We start from the raw sequence: 26,835 nt of genomic DNA on the forward strand, positions 1-26,835 counted from the left end.
TTCACTTAGCAGATTTGATTTTGAAGCTAAGGAGCACATTTACAAAACACTTGCAGAAATATCCCAACATTAAAATGATTCTGTCTTTGAGGTTTCCATTATCTTTCAGAAGTTAACTTCGTTCCATATTTTAAATGTCCTAGTCTTTCTAGAATTGCCATGTTGTATTTTCTTGTTATTTGAGTGAGAGGGTTAAATTTGCAACTCATTCTAAGTCAAATCTAAGTTATAACCATGCAAAATTTACTTGTAAATCATCCCCTTAAACAGCCAAATAATTACAAACCCATTTGTACTATGTAAGAGCCATATGAACTACACGTATTGTAATCAAGACAAATTTTGCATAAATTAGACTGGTATGGTTCCAGTAAAATGTTTTAATAAACACTAAATGAGTTATTTGTGCCATAGCTTTGGAGAGAATTATGATTAAATAAATGGATCTTTTTTTTTTTTTTTTTTTTTTTTTTTTTTTTTTTTTTGAGACAGAGTCTTGCTCTGTCACACAGGCTGGAGTGCAGTGGCGCGATCTCAGCTCACTGCAAACTCCGCCTCCCGGGTTCACGCCATTCTCCTGCTTCAGCCTCCCTAGTAGCTGGGACTACAGGCGCCCGCCACCACGCCCGGCTAATTTTTTTTTTGTATTTTTTAGGAGAGACGGGGTTTCACCGTGTTAGCCAGGATGTTCTCGCTCTTCTGACATTGTGATCGGCCCGCCTCGGCCTCCCAAAGTGCTGGGATTACAGGCGTGAGACACTGCGCCCGGCCAGTGGATCCATTTTTAATACAAATTGGCTAAACTGGTTTGTCAGTGCTCTGGACCTCTAAATGAAAAAGGGGCTTAAATTATTTAGTGGTTTTGATTCATTGGTGTTAACCTAAAGCTTATGACCATGACAAGGAAGAATAGTTCACAAAATGATGAATAACATTTTAAAATATTTATACATTTATTTTTAAGATAAATCCAAGTTACTGATGGATACAGTTTTAAAAATTATTTTTATATCTCACTATTAAAAAAAGTTTTCATCACCCAAATTCCAAAATTTCTACCCACTAGAAAAAAAAACTTTGCCACTTTTTTTTTCTTTGAGATGGAGTCTCACTCTGTCACTCAGGCTGGACAATGGCCCAATCTGGGCTCACTGCAACCTCTGCCTCCCAGGTTCAGGCAATTCTCTGGACTCAGCCTTCCGAGTAGATGGGATTATAGGCACCTGCAACCACGCCCAGCTAATTTTTGTATTTTTGGTAGAGATGGAGTTTCACCATGTTGGCCAGGCTGGTCTCAAACTCCTGACCTCAAGTGATCCATCCACCTCAGCCTCCCAAAGTGCTGGGGTAACAGGCATGAGCCACCACACCCGGCCCTTTGCCACTATTTTTTATTAAAATTGTTCTCGCAATTTTTGTAATTGTGATATTTTAGTTAGATATATACTTTTATTTCCTAGAATTATAGGAAGACCTAGGTTTTTTTTTTTTACTTATTACACACATACACACTATTCCTTCAACCTTTCTCTTAAGTTTATATCACCAATTTTGTTTATAGTAATATAAACAAAGCTTTTATTATATAATATATAATATAATATAAGCAAAGCTTATATTATAAATACTGTGTAAATATTTCCACAGCTGAGTGAGGTAGTAGACTATGAGCTTATTTTATTTTTTGTACAAATATTATTTTTCTTAGAATTAATAACTGGAGCATTTTTTGTTTAATACATATTGTTTGCTACTTCATCCTCAAAATCTGGCACAGAAACAATTCTCTGAGAAATATTTACTGAGTGCCTTTAAATTGCTAGGTACTTCTCTGAGAATCTGGAACCTAACAGTATCCTCATAAACAGCTCTCTGACTATTTGGAGCTCACAATCTGGCCAGTGAGACATATAGTAAACCATATTGTAACAAGGCACGTACTATCTACAACATTAGAAGTGCTAGAAGTTATGGGGGCAAAAGGTAGGGTAGGCTATGATGAATAGAAAGCAGAGTTCATAGGTGTCCTTGAAAAGCTGACATTAGAGAAGAGGTTTAAAGGACCTCCTTTACATCCTTGAAAGTAGTCAGAGCAAAGGACCCAATCTAGAAGCATGCCTGGCATGTTGGAGAAAAGTGTGGTAGGAACTGACAGAATGAGGAGTTGAGGAGTAGGAGATAAAGTTAGGAAATGGGGTTTACATATGTGGGGACTTGTAAGTCACTGTTCAAACTTCGATTTTATTTTATGGGAAATAAGTTTTCAGGGTTTGAGCAGAGAAGTGATATTATTTGAGTTTTAAAAGAATGTGTTTCTAAAAGTCTTTTAAAAGCATTTTAAGAGGATTTGCTTGGCAGCTGGGTTGAGAATAGTGGGGACTATATTGGGAGGCAAACAGGGTGGAACAGAGAGAAGAGTTAGGAGGCAATTACAGGGAATCAGGTGAGATATTTGTTTTTTCTGTTGTTTACACATATCAGGAACTCTAAGGTTTTTGGACTTTTTAAAAATCATTATTGCCAGGGCTCTTGCCCTCATATAGCAGTCTGAATGGAAGTCCTAACGAATGTGCTTATCCTGGAATCTCCCTTAACCATCATCTGCAGGATGCCCTTTGCCTGTAATAAATATCCTGTATGTTATCCAAAGTCTTCCTCTTTATTCATGACTCTCTCCTTTTGGTGAAGCAAATTTTTAAATAAATTATTGAAAAATAACACAACAAAATTACTTTTTTGAGTATATGCAAGTCTGAAAATGTATTTATTGCAGCCTCACAATGAATGGATACATTGGCTGGGGCGTGCTGGATCACGCCTGTAATTCCAGCCCTTTAGGAGGCCAAGGCAGGAGGATCACCTGAGTTCAGGAGTTTGAGACCAGACTGGCCAACATGGCGAAACCCCGTCTCAACTAAAGATACAAAAAAATTAGCCAGGCATGTTGGCGGGTGCCTGTAATCCCAGCTACTCAGGAGGCTGTTGTGGGAGAATTACTTGAACCTGGGAGGCAGAGGTTGCAGTGAGCTGAGATTGCACCATTGCACTCCAGCCTGGGCAACAAGAGGGAGACTCCATCTCAAAAAAAAAAATATATATATATATATATACTGAGAATTAACTCCTCTTGTAAGTTTGAAGACATTATTGTTTTGCCCTGAGCCTTCCTCTATTAAATTTTCATATCATGTCAATGGGGCTTTGGTGTGAATCTTTTTCTTCCTTCTTATCTGTTGTGCTTCCTTCCTGTTTGGGAGTAATTTTTAAATCTTTTCTAATCTTGAGATCTTGAAAATTATCTCAATAATTTTCATGAATTTTTCACTCTTTTATAATCCTGTACGTTTTATTTTTTATTTATTTATAAAACTTCTATTATTTAGATATTATGCACCCCTATATTTGAAACTTTCTCCCTATTTTATAACCACTTACTTCTTTACTTCTTATTCTAGGATATTTCCTCAAATTTTTTTCTAGATTTTCAATTGAAGTTTGCATTTTTGCTATCATAAGTTAATTTCTATGAATTCCTTTTTTCTCTAAATATTTATTTTCTAATGCCTTCTATTTATTACAGATCCTTAATACTGCTGTACAATCACACTAGATACCCCAGTCCATTCAATTTTTCTAATAGATGATGAATTTCTTCTTCAACCCCTGAATACAAATTTACAAGACCTTCTCTCCTATGCTCAAGACATTGCTTCCTAGTTCACTGAGAAAGATAGAAAATATTGTATAAAAAAAAGGTTTTACAGACTTTTAGAATGACATTTACCCAGATACCACCACCTGGACATATTTATTCTGCCTCCTACCTATTACTATAGATGAATTAGCCCTGCTTCTTTCAAATGCTCCATATCCTCTCACATACTGAAAGACATCCCTCCAGGAATTTTCAAACCTTTTGTCTATATCATTTTTTTCATTTTATACAGGCTTATTCTTATCAACGTATCATCATACAATAAGTTATCCCATCTTAAACACTCTTGGCCCTGCTCCATCCTTCAGCTAACCACTCATTTTTTTCTACCTTTACAGCAAAACGTATTGAAAAGTGTATTTATACCCACTGTCTCTATTTTTTCTCATCTCATTTTCCCTTAAACTCATGTGAAACATATCTTTATTGCTAGTAGGTTAGTTTTTTGTTCTTATTGGAACTTCTTTTGTCAAGCTCCTAATGGCCTAATTTTTGCTAATTTAAATAGCCAGTTCTCAGCCCTCATGTTAATTAACCTGTCATCAGTATTTGTCAAAAGCTTATTCCCTCCTCATTGATAATCTTGCTTTATTTGGCTTCTAGGATGTCACTCTCTAGTATTTCCACCTAAGTAACTGGCAGATTCTCATCAATCTTCTTTAATGGATTTGTCTCATCTCCCTAAGCCTCTTAATGTAGTGGTATCTCAAGACCCAACTCTTGGTTCTCTTCTCTGTTTGTACTAACTCAATAGGTAACCTAATTTAGCAATATGGTTTTAAATATTCTACACTTTGTTGCTTTCTGAACACATATATCAGACATGGACCTGTAACTTGAACTCCAAAGTTTTGTTTTTTGTTTGTTTGTTTGTTTGTTTTTGCTTTTCTCTTTAAAGTTTCATTAGAATGTCTGTTAGATATCTCAAATGTAACAAGGCAAAAATTAAATTCAGGCCTGTTCTTTAACCCTTAAACATGTACTACCCAAAGCCTTTCCCTATTTAGTTAGTATTGATGGCTCTTCCAGGCAATTAAACCAAATACCCTGAAGTTAAGCTTTACTCTTCTCTTTTTCTCACAACTCACAATATCATCACAAAATGTGTTTCACTTTATCTTCAACATAAACAGGGCTCACTTCTTCCGGCAAATCAGGTGCTGTTGCTCTGATCCCAGGCATTACCTTTTCTTTCTCAGATTTTTACGACAGCCCCTTACCTGACCTCTTGCTTATAACCTTCTTTTTCTATAGTCTATTTTAATATATTAATGAAAATATTTTTAATATATTAATGAAAATATTTTAATATATTGATGAATATAATATTTTAAAGATGAAATCAGATAATATTATTTCTCTACTTACAACCCTCTAATGATTCTCCATCTTTTTAAGAGTAAAAACCAAAGTCCTTAAAGTGGCCTACAAGCCAATACATAATTTGGCATCCTCACTACTTATCTATACCTGCTTCTAATGCACTTTCCCCTTGCCCATTTCACTCTAAGCAAACAAGCCTGGTTGATGGTGTTTAAGCACACCATTCATGCTTTTTCCTAATGGCATTTTCACTTTTTGTTCATTGAGCCTCAAGCCTTCATCTTAGCTATTTGAACTGAATGTCTTGTTCCCTCATCATCCTCAAATATTTGCCCCAATCATGTTCAGTGACGTCTTCTCTAATTGTCGCATTTAAAATTATCTGTTTATTGTTCACTTTTGTAGTAATTACTGTCTTTTCATATGTAATATAATTTACTTGTTTATTGTCTGCCTTCTCTTACTAGAATATAAATTCCACAAGGAAAGATTATGGGTTTGTTTTGTTCATTGAATGAGAACAGTACTTCATACAAAAGATAATCAATAGAAACCAACAGAAAGATGCAAAATTTGAGAGAAAAGTCATTTAAAACAGCTATTATAGCTATGTTCAATAATATAAATAAAAATATGGTTAAAATAAATGAACAATTTGGAAATATCAGCAGAAGAATACAAACCACAAAGAATCAAATTGAAATTTGAAAATTGAGAATTAGAATATATAAAATAAAAATACCTGGTTGGGCTTAAAAAAAGAAATATAGGTACTGTGTAAATAATCAGTATACTTGAAGACAAATCAGTACAAATTATAGAATTTGAAGAACACAGAGGACAAAAATGGTCCCATAAACAAACAGAGCCTAAAGAATTTGTGATATTAAAAGTTCTAATGCACAAGCTATTAAAGTCTCAGAAATGAAGGGGAAGAAAGAAAAGCAGAAAAAAATATTTTAACAAATAATTGCCAAAAACTTCCCAAATTTAGTACAAGTCACAAATCTATTGATTCAAAAGTCATTAGCCCCGAAGCAGAATAAATACAAAGTAAATTACATCATAGTTATACTGAGATAATTAAGGATAAAGACAAAATTTTAAAAAGAGCTAGAAAAATATTACATTAAAACAGGAGGATGTGGAATAACTATGCAGCCATAAAAAGAATGAGATTTTGTTCTTCGCAGGAGCATGGATGGAGCTGGAGGCCATTATCCTTAGCAAACTAATACAGGAACAGAAACCATATACCGCATGTTCTCACTTATAAGTGAGAGCTAACTATAGAGGGGAATAACACAAACTGGGGCCTTTGAGAGGGTGGAGGGTGGGAGGAAGGAGAGAATTAGGAAAAATAACTAATGGGTACTGGGCTTAATACCTAAGTGAGGAAATAAGCTGTACAACAAACCCCCATGACACAAGTTTACCTATGTAACAAACATGCACTTGTACTGCTGGATTTAAAGTAAAAGTTAAAAAAAAAAGCTTGAAAAAATAACAATAAACAATTTCAAAAGTGGGTATTTCTCATTAGAAACATTGGAATTCAGAAGATCATGAAACTACTTCTTGAGGACTAAAAGAAAGAAAAAAACTATATATTGGGAAATACATCCTTCAAATGTAAAAGCAAAATAAGGCATTTTTAAATAAATCAAAACTAAGAAAATTGATTGCCAACAGACCTGTACTAAAAGATTCTTAAGCTGGGTATGGTGGCTCACACCTATAACCCCAGCACTTATAGTGTCCAGGCCTGGAGGATCACTTGAGGCCAGGATTTTGAGACCAGCCTGGGTAACCCAGTGAGACCCTGTCTCTACAAAAATTAATAAATTAGTGGCCGGGCATGGTGGCTCACGCCTTTAATCCCAGCACTTTGGGAGGCTGAGGCAGGAGGATCACAAGGTCAGGAGATCAAGACCATCCTGGCTAACACAGTGAAACCTCGTCTCTACTAAAAATACAAAAAAAATCAGCTGGGCATGGTGGCGGGCGTCTGTAGTCCCAGCTACTTGGGAGGCTGAGGCAGAAGAATGGTGTGAACCTGGGAGGCAGAGCTTGCAGTGAGCCGAAATCGCCACTGCACTTCAGCCTGGGTGACAGAGCGAGACTCCGTCTCAAAAAAAAAAAAAAAAAATTAGCTGGATGTAATGGTGCAACCCTGTAGTCTTAGCTACAGGGAGCTGAGGTGATTGGGAGAATCATTTGAGCCTAGGAGGTCCAGGCGGCAGTGAGCCAAGATTGCACCACTGCACTCCAACCTGGGTTACAGAGTGAGACCTCATCTCAAAAAATAAATAAATTGGGAGAAAATTCCAGAGGAAGGAGCAGGCAGCAATCTTTGCTGTTCTGCAGCCTCCACTGATGATACCCAAGTGAAGTGGGTCTGTAGTGGACCTCCAGCAAACTCCAGCAGACATGCAGAAGAGGTGATGAGGAAAAACCAGTGCAAAATGCTGAAAATTCCCAAAACCAGAGTGCCTCTTCTCCAAATGATCACAACTTCTTTCTAGCAAGGGCACAAAACTGGATGGAGAATGAGATTGACGAACTGACAAAAGCAGCCTTCAGAAGGTGGGTAATAACCAACTCCTCTGAGCTAAAGGAGCATGTTCTAACCCAAAGCAAAGAAGCTGTGAGCCTTGATAAAAATCTTGGTAAAAGAACTGCTTACTGGAATAACCTGTTTAGAGAGGAACATAAATGACCTGATGGAGCTGAAAAACACAGCATGAGAACATTGTGAAGCATAAACAAGTATCAACAGCTGAATCAATCAAGCAGAAGAAAGGATATCAGATTGAAGACCAATTTATTCAAATAAGGTATGAAGACAAGATTAGAGGGAAAAAATGAAAAAGAAAGAACAAAGCCTCCAAGAAATATGGGACTATATGAAAAGACCAAACCTACAATTGATTGGTGTACCTGAAAGTGATGGGGAGAATGGAACCAAGTTGGAAAACATACTTCAGGGTATTATCCAGGAGAACTTCCCCAACCTGGCAAGACAGGCCAACATTCAAATTCAGGAAATACAGAGAACACCACAAACATATTCCTCGAGAAGAGCAACCCCAAGACACATAAGCGTCAGATTCTCCAAAGTTGAAATGAAGGAAAAAATGTTAAGGGCAGCCAGCGAGAAAGGTCGGGTTACCCACAAAGGGAAGCCCATCAGACTAACAGTGGATCTCTCTGCAGAAACCCTATAAGACAGAAGAGAGTGGAGGCCAATATTCAACATTCTTAAAGAAAAGAATTTTCAACCCAGAATTTCATATCCAGCCAAACTAAGCCTCATAAGAGAAGGAGAAATACAATCTTTACTAGCAAATGCTGAGGGATTTTGTCACCATCAGGCCTGTCTCATAAGAGCACATGAAGGGAGCCATAAATATGGAAAAGAAAAACTGGTACCAGCCACTGCAAAAACACATCAAAATATAAAGACCAATGGCACTATGAAGAAACTGTATCCACTAGTGTGCAAAATAGCCAGGTAGCAGCATGATGACAGGATCACATTCACACATAACAATAGTAACCCTAAATGTAAATGAGCTAAATGCCCCAATTAAAAGCCACAGACTGGCAAATTGAATAAAGGGTCAAGCCCTATCAGTGTGCTGTATTCAGGAGACCCATCTCATGTGCAAAGACACACATAGGCTCAAAATAAAGGAATCGAGGAATATTTACCAAGCGAATTGCAAGCAAAAAAAAAAAAAAAAAAAAAAAAAACAGCAAGAATTGCAATGCTAGTCTCAGATAAAGGGACTTTAAACCAGCAAAGACAAAAAAAGACAAAGGGCATTACATAATATTAAAGGGATCAATGCAACAAGAAGAGCTAACTATCCTAAATATATATGCACTCAATAGTGGAGCACCCAGATTCATAAAACAAGTTCTTAGAGACCTACAAAGAGACTTAGACTCCCACACAATAGTAGTGGGAGATTTTAACACCCCACTGTTAATATTAGACAGATCAACAAGACAGAAAATTAACAAGGATATTCAGGACTTGAACTCAGCTCTGGACCAAGCAGACTTAATAGACATCTGTAAAATCCTCCACCCTAAATCAAGAGAATATACATTCTTTTCAATGCCACATAGCACATATTCTAATATTGACCACAAAATTGGAAGCAAAACACTCCTCAGCAAATGCAAAATAATGGAAATCATAACGAACAATCTCTCAGACCAAATGCAATCAAATTACAACTCATGATCAAGAAACTCACTCAAAACCACACAACTACATTGAAATTGGACAACCGCATGATTATCTCAGTAGATGCAGAAAAGGTCTTCGATAAAATTCAGCATCCTTTTATGGTAAAAACTCTCAACAAACTAGGTATTGATGGAACATATCTCAAAATAATAAGAGCTATTTATGACAAACCCATAGCCAATATTAGACTGAATGGGCAAAAGCTGGAAGCATTACCTTTGAAAACTGGCACAAGACAAGGATGCCCTCTCTCACCACTCCTATTCAAAATAGTATTGGAAGTCCTGTCCAGGGTAATCAGGCAAGAGAAAGTAATTAATGGTATTCAGATAGGAAGAGAGGAAGTCAAATTGTCTCTGTTTGCAGATGACAGGATTGTATATTTAGAAAACCTCATCATCTCACCCCCAAAACACCTTAAGCTGATAAGCAATTTCAGCAAAGTCTCAGGATACAAAGTCAATGTGCAAAAAGCACAAGCATTCCCATACACCTACAATACACAATCAGAGAGCCAAATCATGAGTGAACTCCCATTCACAATTGCTACAAAGAGAATAAAATACCTAAGAATACAACTCACAAGGAATGTGAAGGACCTCTTCAAGGAGAACTACAAACCACTGCTCAAGAAAACAAGAGAGGACACAAACAAATGGAAAACCATTCCATGCTCATGGATAGGAAGAATCAATATCGTGAAAATGACCATACTGCTTAAAGCAATTTATAGATTCAATGCTATTCCCATCAAGCTACCCATGACTTTCTTTGCAGAATAATAATAAAAGAAAAAAACTACTTTAAATTTAATTTCATAGGTAACCAAAAAAGAGCCCATGTAGCCAAGACAATTCTTGGCAAAAACAAACAGACAACAACAACAGCAACAACAACAAAAAAAGAAAAAAAGAAAAAAAAAGCTGGAGGCATCACACTACCTGACTTCAAACTATCCTACAAGGCTAGAGTAAACAAAACAGCATGGTAGTGGTATCAAAAGAGATATATAGACCAATGGAATGGAACAGAGACCTCAGAAATATCATCATACATCTAAAATGATCTGATCTTTGACAAACTTGACAAAAACAAGCAATGGAGAAAGGATTCCCTTTTTAATAAATTGTGTTGGGAAAACTGGCTAGCCACATGCCAAAAACTGAAACTGGACCCCTACCTTATACGTTATACAAAAATTAACTCAAGATGGATTAAAGACTTAAATGTAATACCCAAAAGTATAAAAACCCTAGAACAAAACTTAGGCAATACCATTCAGTACTTAGGTATGGGCAAAGACTTCATAACTAAAATACCAAAAGCAATTGCAACAAAAGCCAAAATTGACAAATTGGATCTAATCAAACTAAAGAGCTTCTGCACTACAAAAGAAGCTATTATCAGAGTGAACAGGCAACCTACAGAACGGGAGAAAATTTTTGCAATCTACCCATCTGACAAAGGTCTAATATCCAGAATCTATAAAGAACTTAAACAAATTTAAAAGAAAAAACAATCAACTCCATCAAAACGTGCACAAAGTCTATGAACAGACACTTCTCCAAAGAAGACATTTATGCAGCCAACAAACATATGAAAAAAAGCTCATCATCACTGGTCATTAGAGAAATGCAAATCAAAACCACAATGAGATACCATCTCATACCAGTTAGCACGGTGACCACTAAAAAGTCAGGAAACAACAGATGCTGGTGAGGCTGTGGAGAAATAGGAACACTTTTACACTGTTGATGAGAGTGTAATTTAATTCAACCATTGTGGAAGACAGTGTGGCAATTCCTCAAGGATCTAGAACCAGAAAAACCATTTGACCCAGCAATCCGATTACTGGGTATATACTCAAAGGATTATAAATCATCCTACTATAAAGACACATGCACACATATGTTTATTGCAGCACTATTTACTATGGCAAAGACTTGGAGCCAACCCAAATGCCCATCAATGATAGACTGGATAAAGAAAATGTGGCACATATATACCATGGAATATATGCAGCCATAAAACAGAGTGAGTTCGTGTTTTTTGCAGGGACATGGATGAACCTGGAAGCCATCATTCTCAACAAACTAACACAGGAACAGAAAACCAAACACCGCATGTTCTCAGTCAAAAGTGGGATTTGAACAATGAGAACACATGGCCAGCACACACTGGGGCCTGTCAGTGGATGGGGGGCAAAGGGATGGAGACCATTAGGACAAATATCTAATGCATGCGGAGTTTAAAACCTAGATGACGGGTTGATAGGTGAAGCAAACCAGCATGGCACATGTATACTTATGTAACAAACCTGCAGGTACTGCACATTTATCTCAGAACTGAAAGTATAATAAAAATAAATAAATACATAAATAAATAAGAAATGAAAAGAGATTCTTCATTCTGTAGGGATCTGATACCAGGTGGAAACATCCTCAGGAAAGAATGAAGATAACCAGAAATTGTAATTATATAAATAGATATAAAATACTTTTTCCTCTTAATTTATTTAAAATGCATATGATTAAAGAAAAACTATTTGTTTTATGAGGTTTACAACAAATATAGATATAATACAAATAAAAACTAGATCATAAATGATGGTGGTGGTGGTAAATATACTTACTGATTTGTGAAATTCTTACAATTTATTTTCAATAATGTAATAGCAACACTAAGTGGGCTATAAAAGCTATACATTATAATCCTACAGCAAACACTAAAGAAAAAAGTCTGCAGAAAGTTGCAGCAAAAAGCCAATACATAAATTATAATGAAATTACTTAAAAAGAATAGTTATTTAACCTGAAGATAGCAAAAGAGCAAAAAAGAAAGTCTAAACAAGAAACAAACAATAAGCCTAAATCCAATCATAACAACATGTTAAACTTAAATAGCTTAAAGGAGATTGTCAGAATAAGTAAAAACCTAATGGGAATCTAGGTTTATATTGGCTGGACTTGTTGAGTCATGAAGTTCATTACAGAATGAAATGGCTGTAGGCCTTTACTCTTGGTTCTCCATTTTCCTACATAGGCACCAACCTTCTATATAAAAGGGAGAAGCCTGGCTTGCTGTGCATTGAATGAAGTTAAAATGCTAGAGATTTCTTTATTTAATATGTAGTCTTTTATTTAATACTACTACTTTTGATATGATATTTCTACCTCAACTGTGTCTTGGGCCCTTGGGTCCAAGTTCTCTCTGATTGAATCTCTTCAAATAATAAACCTCTTATTTTCTGCAAGAAAAGAAGTAGGTATAATGATCAGTCTGCCAACTTAAAAAATGACAATTTATCTTGCAAAGGCTTATCTTTATCAAAAGTGTACACATAAGAACGTACTTTGATAATGCAAAGAGCAGTTGTTTAAATAATGCTGTATTATGAAGAAGTAGCCCTTTTAGGAAATTATAGGAGAAAGAAATTTCTCTGGCTTTGTGTAGCCGTGTGGTGAGACTTCATATACGCTAGTACTCCCAATACTCCCAGAAAAATTTTCCACTCTCTACTCTCTCCACTTCTTTGTAATTATCCAATTGTTACTCTTGGAAGAAGTAAAGAGTATGCTGAGCCCATTCCTTTTTGTTTTTTGTTTTATTTCTTGTTCTTGTTCAGGGCCTGCTGAAAAAGTATCCTGAAGTGAGAATGTATTTAATCAGCTTTCTTTCAGGCAGAGAGGTGGGCAGATTCTGTCTCTTAGAGAGATATGTGATCATCTACATCAATGGGCATAACTGTCTAAATATGGTGAGGGATGTGGTTGCAAATCTAGAGCCATAGTGTTCAAATAGCTTTAGCCATATGATAAAATGACAATTACTTTTTTAATTGTCTGTATCTTGGATTTTATTTCTCAAGCAGTTTCAAACAAGGAGTACAAAAGGGGTAGTAGTACATTTATGTGACCAACAAACATATGAAAAAAAGCCCATTGTCACTGGTCATTAGAGAAATGCAAATCAAAACCACAATGAGATACCATCTCATGCCAGTTAGAATGACGATCATTAAAAAGTCAGGAAACAATAGATGCTGGAGAGAATGTGGAGAAACAAAAATGCTTTTACACTGTTGGTGAGAGTGTAAATTAGTTCAACCATTGTGGAAGTCAGTGTGATGATTCCTCAAGGATCTAGAACCAGAAATACCATTTGACCCAGTAATCCCATTACTGGGTATATACCCAAAGGATTATAAATCATTCTACTATAAACACACATGCACACGTATGTTTATTGTGGCACTATTCACAATAGCAAAGACTTGGAACCAACCCAAATGTCCATCAGTGATAGAATGGATAAAGAAAATGTGGCACATATATACCATGGACTACTATGCAGCCATAAAAAAGAATGAGTTCACGTCCTTTGCAGGGACATGGGTGAAGCTGGAAACCATCATTCCCAGCAAACTGACACAGGAACAGAAAACCAAACGCCACATGTTCTCACTCATAAGTGAGAGTTGAACAATGAGAACACATGGACAGAAGGAGGGGAACATCACATACCAGGGCCTGTCAGGGTTGGGGGGCTAGGGGAGGGATAGCATTAGGAGAAATACCTAATGTAGATGACAGGTTGATGGGTACAGCAAACCACCATGGCACATGTATACTTATGTAACAAACCTGTACATTCTGCACATGTATCCCAGAACTTAAAGTATAATTAAAAAAACTCAATAGAAAATATTTTGTTTTTGCATTCAAAATATAAATAATATGTATAGTTTATGATTTTGCTGCCTACACTCATTGGGATATTTTAAAACAATTATGATATTATAAAAACATAAATTGTCATTTTTCTCAGATTACTTTTTTTTTCCTGAGGCTTACTTTTCCTGTGTAAAAATAATTGTCAATGAGATATCAGTATACAATTAGAAGAAACTGGACTCCGTTTTTACACCATATAAAAAAATCAACTCCAGATGGATTAAAGACCTAAATGTCGATCTTAAAACTATAAAAACCTTGGAATATAACCTAGGAATAACATCTTGGATGTACAAATTGGCCAAGATTGCATTATGAAAATGCCAAAAGCAATTGCAACAAAAGCCAAAATTGGCAAATGGTACTGAATTAAACTGAAGAACTTCTGCATAGCAAAAGAAGCTGTCAACAGAGTAAACAGGCAACCTGCAGAATGGGAGAGAATATTTGCAGATTATACATCTGAGAAAGGCTTAATATTCAGAATCTATAAGGAATTTAAACAAATGTACAAGCAGAAAACAAACAACTCTATTAAAAAGTGGTCAAATTACATGAACAGACACTTTTTAAAAGAGGACAAAAATGTAGCCAACAAGCATATGAAAAAAAGCTCAATATCGCTGATCATTAGAGAGTTGCAAATCAAAACCACAACAGGATACCATCTCAAGCAAGTCAGAATGGCTATTATTGAAAAGCCAACAGATAACAGATGCTGACAAGGTTGCAGAGAAAAGGGAACGTGTATACACTGTGGTGGAAGTTTAAATTAGTCAACTATTAGTGAAAGCTCTGTGGCGATTCTTTAAAGAACTAAAAACAGAACTACCATTTGACCCAGCAGTCCCACTACTGAGCATATACCCAAAGAACTATAAATCATTCTACCATAAAGACACATGCATACACATGTTTATTGCAGCACTATTGACAATAGCGAAGACATGGAATTAACATAAATGCCTACCAGTGGTAGAATAGATAAACAAAATGTGGTATGTCTACAACATGGAATACTATGTGGCCATAAAAATGAATGAGATTATGTCCTTTGCAGGAACATGGATGGAACTGGAGGCCATTATTCTTAGCAAACTAATGCAGGAAGAGAAAACCAAATACCCTATGATGTCACTCATAAATGGAAGCTAAACAATGACAACACATGGACACAAAGGTGAACAGAACAACAGACACTGAGGCCTACCAGAGGGTGGAGAGCGGGAGGAGGTAGTGGTTCAGGAAAAAAACAAACAAACAAGAAGTAAAAACTATTGGGTACTATACTTAGTACCTGGATGACAAAATAATTTGTACACCAAATCCCTAAGTCACAAATTTACCTAAATAAGAAACCTGCACATGTACTCTTAAACCTAAAATAAAAGTTAAAAATTTTTTTAAAACAAGATTAATAATAACAAGAAATAACAAGAGGATGGTATAAGTGGAACTTTTATATATAGGTGGTGAGAGTATAAATTGGCGAAACTACTTTGGAAAATCACTTCATAGTACCTAAAACTTGATCATAGGTTTATGTTATGAACTGACCCAGGAATTGTACTGCCTGGTGTATTTTTAACAGAAATAAGTGTATATCTTCATCAAAAATAGGTACAAGAGGCCAGGGACAGTGGCTTGCACCTATAATTTCAAACCTTTAGGAGGACAAGGCAGAAGGATGACCTGAGGCCGGGAGTTCAATGTCAGCCTGGACAACATGGTGAGACCCCACCTCTACAAAAAACATAGATAAATTAACCAGACATGGTGATGAGCTGTGATCATTTTTTTGTACTCCCAACTGGGTGACAAAGTAAAATTCTGTCTATAAAAAAAAAAGTGTGAGAATACGCATGACTACTTATTTTCGTAATAGCTAAAGACAAATTGCAAATAGCAAATGCCTGATGCCAGCAAACTTGACAAATAAAATGTGACATATTAATAAAACAGAAAATTATGGAACAATGACATGAATAAATTATTACCATATGCAACAACAAGAGAAATCCCATAAACATTATGTTGAAAAAAAGCCAGATACAAGAGTACATATCACATAAATTCATGTACATGAAGTTCAAGAATAAGCAAAACTAATATACCGTAAAAATAAATCAGAATAGTAGCTACCTTTGTAGGTAATTAATGAGTAGGACACCAGGGGACACCAGAAAATATTCTGAGGTGCTGAATATGTTCAAAATCTTGATCTAGATGATTGTATAAATATATGCTAAATCTAAAAAAGGTTTTAAAAGTTGCCACTTGCTTTATATCTTCTTTTTTAACATAAAAAAATATTTAAATATTTGATTCCTATAACACAATCAAATATAGTGAATCTCACCATATTTTAGTATGTTGTTCATTTGTCTATAAATATATTATCATTTTCTGCACAGTGCATGAAAATTTAGCCATGTTTATGAAATAATCATAAAATGAAATACATTTATCTGCCAATTTATTATTTCCATATATTTTAATAAATTTTTTGTAGATACTTAGTAAGTACTTATTTAATAAGAGTTAATGAATAAAACTGACACTTAAAAATATAGGAACTACTTATATTCTACAAATAGTAATAATAATTTATCAAATCTAAAATCTCTGAATCAACATTTAATTAGGCAGTTAAATTGTAATTGTTCCTTTCTTAGAAACAAGATTCAGTACTATATAATTGCTGAACTATAGGAGTAAATGTAAAAATAATAAAATAATAAAATAATTTAATCATTTGTCTATTACTTATTATTTAAGGCAGAAACTTACATTTGTTGGCACTATATCATAAGAATTAACATAATTTCTATTTTTGAGGGGGAAATTAGTTTATTGATTTAATAATTACATGGTGATATCTATTGTGGCACATTTAGATAGGATTATAGTCTTGTAGATGGTGAGTTGGCCACATGACAATCTGATTTAAATGATCTCATTGCAGCCTTTAAAAGAGAGAGAATCTATGGCTACTTTCACTTATAACAAAACACTATCAATTCCATAATATTGTCAGTTGTTATCATACAATTTTATTATAATCTGCCATAAATTATTTCTAATCTGCTTAATCAGAGTTTTTTTTGCCTTTGTTTAAGATTCTTATATAAAACTTTTAGCCATGTATTGTAAATTAATAATATAGAAACTGGACACTGTCTCTTTTATTTATCTTTTTTTTTTTTTGGATTGACAGTGTAGCGAAACCAAGTACTTGATTAGAAGAGGCAAAGCTGTCAGTTCTGAAAAGACATGGCTAAATTCACAATTAGTTCTCTTATTAACCATGCTATCTCGAATTTTGAATTTAAGAGCCTTTGCAATACAGGAAAATGCACTTTTCATAATATTAGTTGATTATAAGAACTTCATGTCTTAAATTTTCAAAAGAAATATATACTTCATCAGCATCTTTCTAACATCATGGGAAAAAAAGAATCTATCATTGCTGATGTCAAAAAAATTGGTCAATTGAATTATCTGGTTGACTTATCATTCCCCTGTACTTTAGAAAAAATGCAGCAGGTGTTTCATTTCATGGTGATTATTTCATAAACATGGCTAAATTTTCAAGCACTGTGCAGAAAATGATATTTATAGACAAATGAACAAGGAATCTTTTTAAAAAATTATTTCAAATTTCCGTTTCAATAAAATTAATTGAAATACTTCAATTTTTTAATCTCCATTGTATAAATGACACAGAGACTTGAAGTAAGTGTGAGTTTACTTTTTAATCATAACTTTTCTTAATATCAGTAATCCTAAGGAATCAACTTTCATTATTCATGTGAAAAGTAGGTAATGGTGAGTGAAGTACATGCCTTGTCTTCAAAGGGCCTCATGTTTAATGGTGAAGACATAGTAGTCACATTGTGGTGTGCAAGTGTGCTAGCATAACCACAGAGATAAAGTGAAACATTGATCTTCCAGAATCACACAAAACAATAAAACAATATACATAATGGAGGATCATGTACCAAATCCGTCTTCAATTAAGTTTTCAAAGTTTCCACACTGATCAAGGGTGACATTTGATGTAATATGTTATGCAGTTGGTTTCAAAATGATTTATTCTTGAAAAGTCAAGAAGTGTTGCTAGAATATGCTCATTGCCATTGGATCGAACTTTATCACTCCCTGTACTTTGCTTTAACTCCTTGTACTGTCCTTTAACTAACATTTTCCACTGTATCCTCTGGAATTCCTGTCCTATTTACAAGAGTTTCTCTCACATATCATTCTTTTCCTAGAACACTCATCTAGCCTGTGACCTCAAAAAGTCCACAGAACCTCTCTTCACTTTTAACTAGCAGTTAGGAGTTGGCCATCCTCCTCTTCCTTCCAATCTGCCCTTTCTTCTCCCAACATTTCCTAGTACAACAGGAAAAGCAGTTGTCTTCCAGTGCTCCACTGAAATTTTGTGGTTTGTATTTATTTTTTCCTAAAATAGCCTTTCCTCTGTAAATATACTTTATGACCATGTTCCCTCCTACTTTCCATCATCTTAGGTCATGTAGATAGGCCTCTAGTGTTTTCACCTTCTTTTGAAGAGGACTTGGGTACATATTTGAACAGTTTTCCCTCTTTTCCAACTCCTATAATCACTTAGACTATTTCAAAATCCAGTTGTATGACACATCAAATCCATTTTTTGAAGAAATAGTTATTCAACATTTTTAATCTACTGAGCAACTGACCATTGTGTATATCATTATGAATACACAAGTGATAATTTCAGAGCCTTTAATGTGAATTATCTCATATTGGAAGACAGACAAATGGACCAAGTAGCTACAGAAGTACCTTTCATGAACTATAAAAGAAACTTATATAAGGTCTGTGGAAATAAATTTTTTAGTAAGACTTATGCCATCTTACAACCCTGACTCCAATCTAGCCAGTTAATTTGATAACCATACCTTCACTTCTCTACCTCTCTATTTCCCCTCCCCAGTACTACCCACCAGAACTCCAGACTTTATCCTTATTGAACTTATCTCCATGCCATTCCTTTTCTAATTTTCTGTCATTTTTCATATGGTTCCATCTGTCTGAAATATCTATCACTCCTCTTGGCCATCTGTCAAACTCCTGTTCATAGATTTTAGCTTAAAAATTAACTATCAGATGAAAACTTCCCTGATACACCAAAGAAGGTTGAAATTTCAACTCTTCTGTTCTTCTATGCCCTTTGTGTGTACTTCCAGCATCTCTTTAACATGTCTCTGAGCTCCTAAAAGATAGAGTCTGAATATATATACTTAGTAACGAAGACATAAATTTTCAAAACTTTTATGAAATGAAGCCTGACATACAAAGGAGGAAAGATGCTAGAGAAATTCATATCAAAGAACAGGTCTTTTATTCCTATGATGTTCCTTAGGAACAACTTTCTTGTTAATAATTGATCAATTTTATATGAAAATTGACTCCAAAGTCTCTGAAATGTCTAGACATCTTTATTATTCAGGTAGACTAACTTTTTTAAAGAAGCAAGCTGCAAATTAAAGTGTTTACCATGATAAATTTTATTTTTTGTTTATATAAATTCCAATGCTGATGTTCTTATCAAGTAGCTCAACAGGGTGGCTCTCTTTCACATGATGTCTCTCACTAATTCAGGCTTCATTCATTTTGTGAAGCTACCATCTGTAAAACTAGGTTTTTAAATTGATTAAAAATGAGAGCAGAGCACGTATACTTAATAATGACAGTCTGTAATTGACACTTATCACTTCTGATCATGTTTCATTAACCAGAATTAGTCACATAGCACCATCTAGATACAAGAGAGACAGCAAATGTTGTACTGTAGAAGACCATGAATATTGGTGGTCTGTTAGCCTTCTGTGTCGAACAAGTGAACTGGCATAAATGTCTGCAAATACTAAGTATTGTCTAAAATCAAGGATCTGATAACTGAAAAGAATTGATATTTTCCAAAATATTCATCTGTAGATGACTAGAGAAGAGACTTAACTATGGATTGATAAACTATTTTTTCTGAAATGCTCTTTTTAATTTGGATTACTCTTTTAAGTTACAACTTGACAGTTTTAAAAATGCACAACTATGCCTGGCTCCCTGCCTTTTATTATTGTTTCAGAGAAAATATTTTTGGAGGAAATATGCTTTGGAAGAAATATTCATGGCCCAGTATAAAAAATTGGTTTTATTTAAAGTTCAGAAAATTGGTACCAGGTATTAGAATTTTGTTTTGTCCTTGATCTAAGTGATCTCTGTGAAATGCTTATTTCATTTACAATTACTCTTCCTATCTGACTTCTGTTTTTGTTCTGTGAAAAATGGGCTCACAATTCTAGCTCAATCATAATAAAATTGAGTATTGGTACTTTTTGTTATTGAACTCATATATGCACTTATATGGTATCTAGATTCTAAGAGAACTAGCTCATGCTATTTTCTTGACAAATTGCTTCTTGATTGGTATCTACATGAGAAGTAAACTACAAGGCCCATGACTTTTGTAAAATTTCAGTTAGATTAAATTGAGTAAGTTTATTTTCTGTAGAATATACCAAAAATATTTTATATGCTACTTTTATTCTATTGAAATTAGCTAATAATGATACCTCACATCATTGGTCTTACTTAATCTCTAGAGCAATCCCATAAGACAGATATATTTTTATTATCTTAATTTTATGAGCCTGTGAAAATGCAAAATGGTAATGCTAAGGTCACAATATTAACAAGTGCTAGAACTGGGGCAGCCTGATTCTAGTCTGCATGCTTAACCACCATGACTTAGTGCTACTACTACTGTGGCAGCTTATTTAGCATTACAAAGATGTATCACTAAGGGCATAATAAAAGCAAATGAAGACTTTCAGTCTTATTTGATAGATATATATTTATTAATTACTTATTAATGATGATATATATTTGAATGAACAGATTTATGAGTTCCAGGAATAAGAAAGACTCCTATTTTCAGAAGGGCCAGATGGTATAAATGATAAAGTATTATAACATTTTAGAGGGTACTGAGTTTTAGATTATGGGCTTTGCTTCAAAATCAAGAGTTGAATTTCAAGAAATAAATTTATATAAAACAGTTTTACTTATACTACATTAAATGAGTTGGGTTGCTCTGTTTCACGTGGCTCAATCTGTGACATTATATTTCTGAAACCATTGCTTTGCCATCGTTTCTTACTATCCCCTCCTAGACTTGCTAGTAAGTTGATGTGCTTCCAACATGACAGCTGCAACAAAATGGCTATTTTGGGAGTGAACTATTATAAATGTATAGAAAGAAAGATGGGTATTTTACTTGCTACTTCATGCAGGTTGCAACACTAGTATATATGATGTGATTAGATATTTTCAAGAACAGAGAAAATATTTTCTATTAAATGAGTTTAATTTTTCACTTCTTTCTATTCCACTGTTTTAACAGAGCCAATTATATAGCTTAGAAATACAAATGTACTTTAAGAAATAACTCTTGCCTTAAGAAAAAGAAGGTATTATTTACTTTGAGACACAAGTGATATTAATATAAATCATTGCTGTGGTGCTAGCATAGGATACATTAAAGTCATTTACATTTGTTTATAAAGCTCCTCCCCTTTACAAAATAACTGCTAGTAAATCTCTAAGCAGTAATTATAGGAATTGAAGGTAGTATTGAAATATTTAATAGTACCCCCAAAATTCGATACTCTATAATTGAGACTTTAACCATTCTTAATAAATGCTCTAATTTGCCAAAAATTTGACTAAACTTTTTATGTGTACTTCATGTAGACATCAAATCTTTACTATTTATACCAAAAAACAAAAATAACAATAACAACAGTAACAAAACATCACACATGCTTACCTAGTATATAATTCTTGTAAGATTTTTCTGCCTTCTTAAGTAAATATTCCAGGGTATTAAGATAAAGAAAGATTTAGCATTTTTATGGTCAATATTTTTTCAATGTTGCAGGTAAATTCTAAATATTAAATTTACTTTAGACCCTTAACATTTACTTGGATTTTGATATCATTTAAATACATATATATATAGAATGCTTCTCCTCAATTTATTTTGCAAAACATGGGTATATTTTACATAGCACAGGTATATTTTACTTAGTTTATATGGAGGCTTTGCAAATCTCTTAGTCTTTGCCTGTCTTAATTTTCTCAGTGTGAATGAAAGAAGATATATGTTAAAGATTAGAAATAATTTGAAAATAGTACCTAGAATATATTAAGCACTCAGTAAGTAGTAGCTAAATTTAAAATGGTAAAAATACGTATTTGAAACAGATTTTAGTGATTATATGAATTATAGTAAATTCTTAGAATATATGGCAACAATTTTGATCCTTCCACCCACCCACAGTCATTTAGTGATTATGTCAAAATTGGTTTCTCGAGCACGTCCTCAGTACTGTCTGCTTTCTACTTTCACCTGTTGTTATTTAGTCACCACTAGATGGTGTCCTTTTATGTTAGTAGCTTTTAACTCAGTTTTCACCAGGAAAGAGGTTTCATTATTCCTTCCTTCTTTCTTTTCTTCATTCACTCATTTATTTCTTCATTTATTCATTCATCCCATCCATCCATTCATCCATCCATCCATCCATCCCTCCACCCACTCAGCTATCCATCCATTCACTCATGCTACCATTCATTTAATAGAACTTAATTGAAAAACAATCATGTGCTGGGCAGTGAAAATTTAAAAATAAAACAAAACTAAAACCAATTTAAAAAACCTTGGAATTTTACATTGCCTCTGTCCTTAAAGAGCTCATAGACTATTTAAAGTACTTTTATTCAGAAAGCACTTACTGGGCACATACCTGTGTCATCTTCTGTTCTAGGTATTGTGAGCATAGATGAAGAAAAACAGGGAAAGCATCCTACACTCTTGGAACTTGTATTGGCATAGAGAACAAGCAAACCAACCAATAGTTGTACAGAAAAAAATAGAAGGTAATTTCATACAAGTGATAAAAGGTAGCTTAGGGGATAGTTACCCCGACTGAACAAAACCTTTTCTTGTGCTCAGAGATACATAACTTATAGAATCCATTTTTATAAATAGGATTTTTTTCAGTGTTTCTGTTTTGATTACACTGCTTGCCATTGTCCCACTGTGCTTTAGTTTGTCCTAAAGCTAAATTGTCCAGGAATTATAATTGATTTTTATTTTCAGCTAATTAATACTTCTCTAAAGTAGTTTATTTTGCCAGTTTGGGAAATGAGAACAAATATCTCTCTGGTCTCTTCTCCTTCTTCATAGTATTAGGCTAAAATGGAAATTGGGGCTATTCTTTTTCTTTGTCCACTTGAGTGTGTCTGGTGAAGGAAACCTCCCAGCTGGAATCAGATACTTGTACAGGAAAAGAACTGCTGAATGCCTAAGGCATGTCTGAGCAAGCTTTACTGCCCTATTTATAAGACAACAGGGTGCTTTGCTTAGAAAGCCCAGCTTCTTCTGGGAGCCCACAGGCAAATCTGTTACCAGGCAACAGATTTCTTATGAAAACCAAATATAAAAGCCTACATCATTAATTAAACAGATAAGAATACAGTCTTCCCACAGTTACTAACCTGCAAACAATATAGTTCTGCATCTAATATGTATCAATCGCCATTTTGGTTTTAAAAGGATGCTATTGTTTTCAGTCATGTACAGCGGGTAATTGCTGTGAGGGTAAGAAGGGAAATGGCCTGTATTAAAAGTTCACTTAGTAATTACAGTGAATGAATAATTTTTATCTATTAAAAATACAGTATAGCCATGAGGTCTATATTTAAACTTCAGGAAAGGTGCACATACTGATGTTATCAGTTTAGCATAAGAGGTGTCGTTTCAGTCTTGAGTGACAGGCAGAGGACAGACAGAGAACAAACAAGTCATAATAGACCCAGAGAGAGCCAAAGAAGCAGAAAAAAAAATTACACAACCCCAAATCTCAGCAGGTCATAGTCAGTATTTAGATCCCCCAAATCATATAGGAAGGCGGTATTGTACAACTGACAGGTGACCAGACTCACAATGCAGTTTTCATTATAAATATAAAACAGAGGCAACCTGTATTCTATTATTTTCTTAAGCGCTACCAAACCATGACAAATAAGTGTGACAGGTACAGAAAGATAGAAGGACCCAGGATCTAACATTGTACTAAGAGGTGAGTGATAGGTACCGGGAGGTAGGAGGACTCAGGACTAATTTTCCTCCTAATGAAAGATGAGAATAAGCTATTTGTAGGAAGATGTTAGTTTAATAATCTTAGAAAGTATGAGCTGACTTGAATATTAACTCAGAGTATTTGGTGAGAACTGATTGTCCACTTCCAACGGTAATCTCTGTAATTGGTTTAAATAGTGATGTCAGTACAGTTTACAGTCCTCTGACAGGTAAGCAGGTGTTCAATAAATACACAAGAATGTTGATTTGGAAAGATCTACTTTTATTTTCAAAATAATTTTAGTGATATCCTCCTTTCAAGTGCATAAGACTATGATATACTCGAAGGGGAGAATATAGTTAACCACTCTCTGCATTGCATGTTTGTTTTAATTCGCATGGCAGAGTGTCGTTTTGCTTATGAATTTGACAGACGGGTAGAATCATATACATTCTCCATCTATACAACATGCTGCTTGAGCAAATTTTGGTTGAAATTTTTGTCTCTGGAACAATTATTAATGAGAAAATGGCTAGCAATATATGCCTATTTTTAGGAACTATTGATTTCCTATTTTCTAGTTTACGTTCTCCAAGTTGAGGAAAAGGCCTACAAGTCACAGACCTTGAGTATTATAAGCAACTACCACTCTGATTCCTTAAAGAATTCTTCCAGAGCTCAGTCATAATCTGCATCCAGCGTGATGCTAAATGCTTTCCAGTCTGGGGCAAAAGAAAAGTCAAATTCTTCTCTGGAAAGTGTCTCTGGTGCTAGGCCTAGAAAATAGGATGATAACAGCTGAATTGATGTTGCTACAAGTTTCTTTTAAAAAAATAAATGATTTAATATTATTTTATGATTAAGTTTGAGTTATGCTTCCCCAGTAGAAATACCACAAAAACTTTGTTGTGTCCTTTTTTTAGGGTACTTTATCTGGAGGTACGTGATGTCTCTCTGGTAATGTCAATTTTGCTCAATTTGCTTGACTTTTTTCCCCATGCGATTATCAAATTTCTGTTTAAATTCTTGCCCAAATCAATTATTACTATGTTGGTTGCAAAATGTTGCTTATCTAATTCTACAATTTATCCACATTCCTTTCTTCATTGTTAATTAACTACTTTAGTTAGTTGGTTATGCATTTATTTATTATTACCTGTGCTCATGGAGACTTATTCAGTTAATCTAAAGAAGTTATTGAGAAAATTAGAATGTGGGTTATAGATAAGGTAAACATATCAATGTTAAATTAATTTATTTTGAAATACAAAACATACCTTTCTTCCTTGGAAATATATACTACAGTATTAATGGATAAGGTTATACGACGTTTGTAATCTATTCTCAAGCGGCGCAAAAATAAAAAATAAACTTGAACAACTATTTATATATATAGATAAATAAAATGGTCATACATTGACGTGTTTATGTATAAGTGTGATGTATATATATTTATATGAATTATAAAGCAAATGTAGTAAAATAAAAATAGGTGTATCTGAGTGTATGGTATATGGAATTTCTCCCTAATATTTTTTGTGACTTTTCAGTAAACCCAACATTATTTCAAACTGAACAGCTGAAGAAGAAGAATGGCATAATTATTATTGGTGTTTTGTACATATTCAACAACATATTTCCAGTGATACTTGTGGTCTTAGTATAGAATTATGGAAACCATCTCTTGAGCTTATTAAAACTGATGAGGTCATTCTTTTGGTGTTGCTGTTGTTTTTGTTTGTTTATTTTAATTTTGCTTTGTGTTTCCATGTTTGTTTTAAATATGATCACACAGAAGGCTGAGCATGGTGGCTCACACCTGTAATCCCAGCATTTTGGGGGCTGAGGTGGGTGGATCACTTGAGGTCAGGAGTTTGAGACCAGCCTAGCCAACATGGTGAAACCCAGTCTCTACTAATAATACAAAAAATTAGCTGAGCATCTTGGCATGCACCTGTAAGTCCAGTTACTCAGGAGTCTGAGGCAGGAGAATCACTTGAACCTGAGAGGCAGAGGTTGCAGTAAGCCAGGATTGCACCACTGTACTCCAGCTTGGGCAACAGAGTGAAACTGCATCTCAAAAAACAAACAAACAAACAAAAAACCCATAGTCACACAGATGATTTTGTATTAGCCTGTTCTCACACTAATGATAAAGGCATACCTGAAACTGGGTAATTTATAAAGAAAAATAGGTTTAATGTAGTCACAGTTCCGCGTAGGTGGGGAGGCCTCACAATCATGGCAGAAAGCAAAAGGCATGTCTTACATGGTGGCAGGTGAAAAGAGAGAGCCGAGTGAAAGGGATTTCCCCTTAATAAAACCATCAGATTTCATGAGATTTATTCACTACCATGAGAACAACATGAAGGAAACCGCCTCCATGATTCAATTATCTCCCACAGGGTCTCTCTCACAACAGGTGGGAATTATGAGAGCTACAATTCAAAATGAGATTTGCACGGGCACACAGTCGAACCGTATCAGATTCATTCTGATTATGTTAATAGTAAATATTCAATATTAATGGCTACATTATTGACAAGTTATTTCAGACCTATGTTTTTGTAATGTTTTATTTTAATTTAGAGGGCACGGATTTGGGTGTTTTTTTTT

At 34.5% G+C, this 26,835-nt stretch overlaps 1 long non-coding RNA gene across 1 annotated transcript in view; it reads right to left on the bottom strand.

Moving 5' to 3' along the window:
• Nucleotides 1–22,968, bottom strand: part of LOC112208590 (uncharacterized) — a 63,806-nt gene extending 40,838 nt beyond the window's left edge. Inside the window, exon 1 of the long non-coding RNA XR_002943054.1 lies at nt 22,871–22,968. This is a non-coding gene — a long non-coding RNA (uncharacterized LOC112208590). The remainder of the gene's footprint in view (nt 1–22,870) is intronic.
• Nucleotides 22,969–26,835: the final 3,867 nt, after the last annotated feature.

This window comes from Pan troglodytes, chromosome 1, assembly GCF_028858775.2.
Source record: "Pan troglodytes isolate AG18354 chromosome 1, NHGRI_mPanTro3-v2.0_pri, whole genome shotgun sequence".
NCBI classification, from domain to species: Eukaryota; Metazoa; Chordata; class Mammalia; order Primates; family Hominidae; genus Pan; species Pan troglodytes.